The sequence below is a fragment of the Haemaphysalis longicornis genome, unplaced genomic scaffold (assembly GCF_048455015.1).
Source record: "Haemaphysalis longicornis isolate Haplotype H1 unplaced genomic scaffold, Haemaphysalis longicornis Haplotype H1 scaffold_8, whole genome shotgun sequence".
NCBI lineage: Eukaryota > Metazoa > Arthropoda > Arachnida > Ixodida > Ixodidae > Haemaphysalis > Haemaphysalis longicornis.
In genome coordinates, this window is record NW_027526445.1 from 70,580,204 (window position 1) to 70,585,912 (window position 5,709).

Below are 5,709 nucleotides of genomic sequence, written 5' to 3' on the forward strand. Positions count from 1 at the left end.
AAAAACCCGTCCAAAACACTTTCAATGATGATATACGATTCAACACAGACATGACACGTTCAACATGACGCAAAGCATGAACCGTACGTATACCCCTTACTGCACATATTCGCGAAGCCACTGAGGCTGCTTAGTCTTACGGCGCGGACGCGTAGACGTTGAACTTGCATTATTTGACGATCCAGAAACCCCCTCATTTTCCCTTGTGTTGTCTACATGGCTATTTGGATCTGTTTGTTCACTATTTTCTTCCTGACATTCTAATGGTTCCCGAGGGACAATGGATTCAGACCTTGCACTGGTAGAGACCTCCGACAGATCAGGGTCTGTCTGAACACTGGGGCTTGTCCCTTCTGACAACTGTAGACTAGGGGACTGACTGTCACAAATGTCCAAGTTAGACAAAGAGTACAAAAACTCTTTATGCCTCGACGAGAGTTCAACATTGTCAAAGGAATACGGTGCCGAGCCAATCACAATTCCTTTCGGAACGACTGTGAGTTTCGAAGCGTTCCAGATCTTTCCATCACTGAGCTTAAAGGTGAAAGGTGCAACCTGAGCTTGCACTGTCAACGGCTTACTATACTTCAGAAATCCTTGCTTACGGAATTTTACCTTCACGACATCTCCCACCTTTATGCGGGTCGGCTGCGCACCTTTCCTTCTGTCAAAGTACTGTTTAGCTTTATGCTGCTTCGTGAAGACCTGATTCCGAACATGAGGCAGGAAATTGTACGATTCTGCTGCCTTTTTACGTATCCTGAAGTTGCTAATATCCACTTTGGAACGAGGCTGACGTCCATGCAGCAAAAAAGCTGGAGAAAGACCTGTCACTGAATGTGGTGTGACCCGTTACGACCCAAGAAATTGTGTAATGCTCTTCGAAGCATCCTTGCCTTCAAGTCTGGCTACCTGTAAATGTTCTTTGAGAACTCTGTTAAACCGTTCAATCTGGCCGTTAGCCTGAGGGTAATAATTCGACGAGAACACGTGGCGGATACCTTTTTCCTTTAGATACTCTTGCATTTGTTTGGAGACAAACTGGGGTCCATTATCCGTCACTAAAACCTCAGGGAGCCCTTCCCGACTGAAAGACCAGTCCAACAACTTAATGACATCCTCAGTTGAAATGGAATTTGTGCCCAGAACCTCAGGCCACTTAGAGTAGTAATCGACTAGTGTAACAAGAAATCGGGGGTACGACACATCTAACGGACCGACGATGTCCATTCCCAACTTTTGCCAAGGTCCTTCAGGCCATTCCACTGGCTGCAACGGAGTTACATGAGGCTTAGCAGACTTGTCTGCCAGCTGACAAACGTGACAATGCTTTACATGTTCTTCAACATTGCGATCCATTTGAGGCCACCAGTAACGTTCCCGGAGAAGTTGCTTCGTTCGTACTATTCCTTGATGATTTTCATGTGCTAACTCGAGAAACGTAGGTACCAGTACACAAGGAATGACTACACGGTCATCACGCATGAGTAATCCGTCCACAACAGAAAGTTCATCCCTTACATGAAAGTAAGCAGTTAAATCACTGTGTACCTTTTTCTTATCAGGCCAACCCTTTGACACATACTCTGCTACCTTCTGCAACGTCACATCGGCCTTCGTTGCCAGCTGCACGGTTTCTTTATCGACTACTGATGTTACTAATGACACTATCTCTTCCTCCTTAACAAGTTCTTGACCGGTCTGAATGGGTAATCTCGATAGAGCGTCAGCCACCAGATTTTCTGACCCTTTGCAATACTCGATGTCAAAATTGTAGTACAGCAGACAAGCTGACCACCGTGAAATCCTTAAAGGTCTCCGACCTGAGTCTCCTGCGGCTAACAAAGCAACTACAGCCTGATGGTCAGTTCTAAGTGTGAACCGTCTGCCCCAAAGAAAAATGTGCCACTTTTCACACGCGAACAAACAAGCCAGCGCTTCGCGCTCTCCCACAGAGTATTTTCTCTCAGTCTCCGACAAAGTTCTAGATGCAAAGGCTATGGTTTCAAGCCGAGAACCATACCGCTGCTGTAGTACCGCGCCAATTCCCACATCAGATGCGTCGGTAGTTACTACTACAGGCAAGTCAGGATTAAAGACCTTCACAACCGGAGAACATGTGAGGCACGCTTTCAACTGATCGAAACTGCGCTGAGCATCATCAGACCAACAAAACGTCTGACCCTTCCTGAGCATGAGGCGAAGTGGTTCAACTATCTCTGCATAGTTCTTTATGAACTTAGCATAGTATCCTGCAAGACCTAAAAATGATTGCAGTGACTTTATGTCCGTAGGAGCGGGAGCATGAACTATAGCTTTTACTTTGCTCTCCAAAGGTGAGATGCCCTCAGCCGAAATCTTGTGACCCAAAAAATCAAGTTCCTTGACCGAAAAAAGACATTTGTCGTTCAACTTCATGCCACTGTTTGCTATACATGTTAAGACTTCAACCAGGCTCGCGTCATGCTCCGCTTGAGTCTTTCCCCACACAAGAATATCATCAAGATAGCAAACAACATTTTTGCAATTTTTTAAGATCTGAGACATCATTTTTTGAAAAACCGCAGGCGCCGACGCCAGACCAAAACACACCCTCTTAAACCTGAATAAACCTTCATGAGTCACGAAAGTAGTTAAGTCCCTACTGCCCTCTTCCAGCAACAACTGATGATAAGCCGACGCCAAGTCAAGCTTAGAAAAACAAACAGCACCATGAAACATCTGCAACAGCTCTTCAACATGCGGTAAAGGATACCCATCAATGATAATTGCCTTATTCGGTTCCCGGAGGTCCACACACAGCCGAATGTCCCCGTTCTTTTTCCGGACGACGACGAGTGGCGAAACCCACTCCGAGGCGTCGACACGCTCAATGACATCATTGTCCTCGAGGCGTCGCAGCTCGCTGGACACTGGATCACGGAGAGCAAGAGGCAATCTTCGTAGCTTAGATGCAACTGGAGTCACACCTGGCCGCCGTTGGATCTTATGCGAGACGTCCTTGACAAGACCCAAGTCGCCGTTGAAGAGATGTTCGAAACCCGGGGGCACGTTCACGGGACACTGCACTGCACACACCGATGCTAGTCGACACGTAAGAGACGCACCGTCGATCTGAATGCCCAGTTGCTGGATGGCGTCGAGCCCCAAAAGAGATGTCCCTTTGTCGGTGACGTAGAATGTGACGGAGCAAGACCGTTGCAAGACTTGAACAGGAGCTTGGAATGAGCCGCGGATGCCGATACGTTGTTTGGAAAAATTCCACAAGTTGACGGAAGCATTGGACAGCGCATGCTGTTTACTGAAGTGACGCTTGAAATCTTCGACAGTCATCAACGACACGGATGCTCCGGTATCGACTAAGAGTTGCATGGTCACTCCGCTGACTTCGGCTTGAACGACTAAGTCCTTTCTTGGAGGAGTGTTGACGCTGACTTCAGCTTGGACGACTAAGTCCTTTCTAGAAGAAGTGCTGACTGTTAAGACGGAAGATCTTGCGGGTGCGTTGATCTCCGTGGATGCTGGATGCTCTACAGGTTCCGGTGTCGAAGCGGATCCCGTAGCTTCCTTCGAAGAAACTCGATGCACTGGTGCCGGCTTACGGCACATCGATGCGAAATGTCCCCACTTATTACAAGAGTTGCAGCGCCGATTTCGGGCTGGACAATTTTGAAATGCTGAATTATGCCATTTATTTCCGCATCGTTCGCACAACTGAAGCTTGCCTGCAAACTTCTTCTGCTGAACTGTACCGCGGAACTGTACAGCTGACTGCGGATGGAAACGTCCATCTTGGAGGCCACCATCTTGCCTTCCCGAACCCGATGGAATGACGTCACGGCCTCCCCGGCTGGCCAGGCCATCTTGAATTCCTGTGCCGCCATCTTGAGCGCGCCGGCCTCCCCGGCGGCCCAAGCCATCTTGATTCTCCACGCCGCCATCTTGAGCGCGGCGGCTTCCCCGACTGTCATCTTCCGCGACGCCACCTTCTCCTCGTCGACCTACTGCTTGTACTTGATGATGCGAACCGAAGGCTTGGTTCGCCAACGACAAAGATTCAAAACTCCGACCAATCTCTTCAGCTTTCTCCAAAGACAACCTTTCGCCATGTGCGAGCAGCTTTTCTCTAACCTGGGGGTTAGACGTTCCATGTATGATTGGATCTCGGACGCGCTCCGCGTACGTCAGCCCGAACTTGCAACGTACGGCTTTCTCCTTTAGAGCGGTCACGTATTCTAAAAAACTTTCCCCCCGAAATTGACGACGGCTTGTGAACTCATGTCGTTCAACAAGCGTATTTGTGGACGCAGCGAAGAGCCGGTCCAGCTGCTCCAAAAGTTGGTCGAATTTCGAAATGGCCGGAGCCGAGGATGCGGTCACACTACAGTCGGTCGCGGAGTCGGTCACGATAGGGCTGGTTACATGAGCGTCGGTCACGTTACTGGCGGCGTCCCTCCTTGCTTCGTCCTGCTCCGCCTCAGCAAAATACCTTCGTTGCCCCTCCCTACCCAAAACACTGACGAGCGCCGACGCGCGTCGTCCGTCATTCCAGTCGCTGCCGCCAGCCGCCTCGAGATGGGCCTGAAACAATTTTTTCCAGTTATGCCACGGAATCGGAGGCGGCCCCGGCAATTCGAGGAAAACGGGCAGGTTATCGAAGAGGCCCAGCCTGCCAAGCAGGAAGGAGAGAGATGCAGGAGCAGAAGCAGAAGAACGAAGTAGGGCGAGGCCTAAACGACGGTTCGACAAGCGTCAGCACAAAGAACGCTAGGCCTCGCGACGCCAGACGCGCCGGACAGTCACACTCGAGCGAGGTCAAACGCACTCACGTTTTCATTCTGCCGGACCCGTCGACGATGTCGTCGCAGCAGAAGAAAAGCATCCCATCCTCGTCGCCAAAAAGATGTTGTGTCGTGGGCGACGGCGAGCGGCCTCGGCGGCGACGGGAGCGAAGGCTCGGCGCGCCGGGCCCACGCACAAGCCCAAGAAGAAAGAGTGCGGCCTGCTCGCACCAAGACCAGAACCCAAAGAGAACGTTTATTGTTCGACAAGACGACACCTAGACGCATACGCACGTGACCCGTCACGTGCGACCACAGCAACGACATCTAGTTACAATTAACACAACCAAGCGCCCACAGTGAGCGGGCGCTCCACTAGAGGGCGCCACTACACCACACATACAAAGGCAGAGAGGTCCGCGAAAGGCGAATGATCCCAGCTAAGTCGTCGACCAAGGTAAACGCAAGTTGAGGTAGGATTCCGCTGGAATGCCGAGGCTCTTCTGATATGGACAAACCTGCCAGTACGGAGGTTACGTACTTGTTTGGGAAAAAATTGGCCGCGTATCTGCTTTTTTCGTTGCAAATGTCGTCAAAAGACGATAGTCTTTGTAGACATTTGCCGAGGCAATGCCCCCCTTTTGCTTTTTCGCTCACCTCTCATGCTGTTTCTGTTCCTTCGCGCTCATCCCAAGGTAAACACACTAAAGGTTTGCTCAAGGCGATTTGAATTTACCGCGTTCCACTGCTACAGGCGGGGTTCCTCGATGCCAGCGCTGCAGTACGGCGCAGACGTGCGTGAATCGAGGCGGCCGACTTCAAGGTTTCTACAACCGCGTTGCCGCGCTCCACGTGCGTTCGAAGGAGAACGTGAAACCTAGCTAGTGGAACCTTTCTTTGCTGTTGCCGCGTGATTTCTCATATGCCG

General features: G+C 50.6%; 1 long non-coding RNA gene across 1 annotated transcript; it reads right to left on the reverse strand.

Moving 5' to 3' along the window:
- Window positions 1–2,541: 2,541 nt before the first annotated feature.
- LOC144148167 (uncharacterized) lies at window positions 2,542–5,174 on the reverse strand. Its single transcript, XR_013317987.1, has 2 exons — window positions 4,830–5,174; window positions 2,542–4,581 (listed from the first exon to the last, which is right to left on the reverse strand). It is a non-coding gene; the product is annotated as an uncharacterized LOC144148167 (long non-coding RNA).
- Window positions 5,175–5,709: the final 535 nt, after the last annotated feature.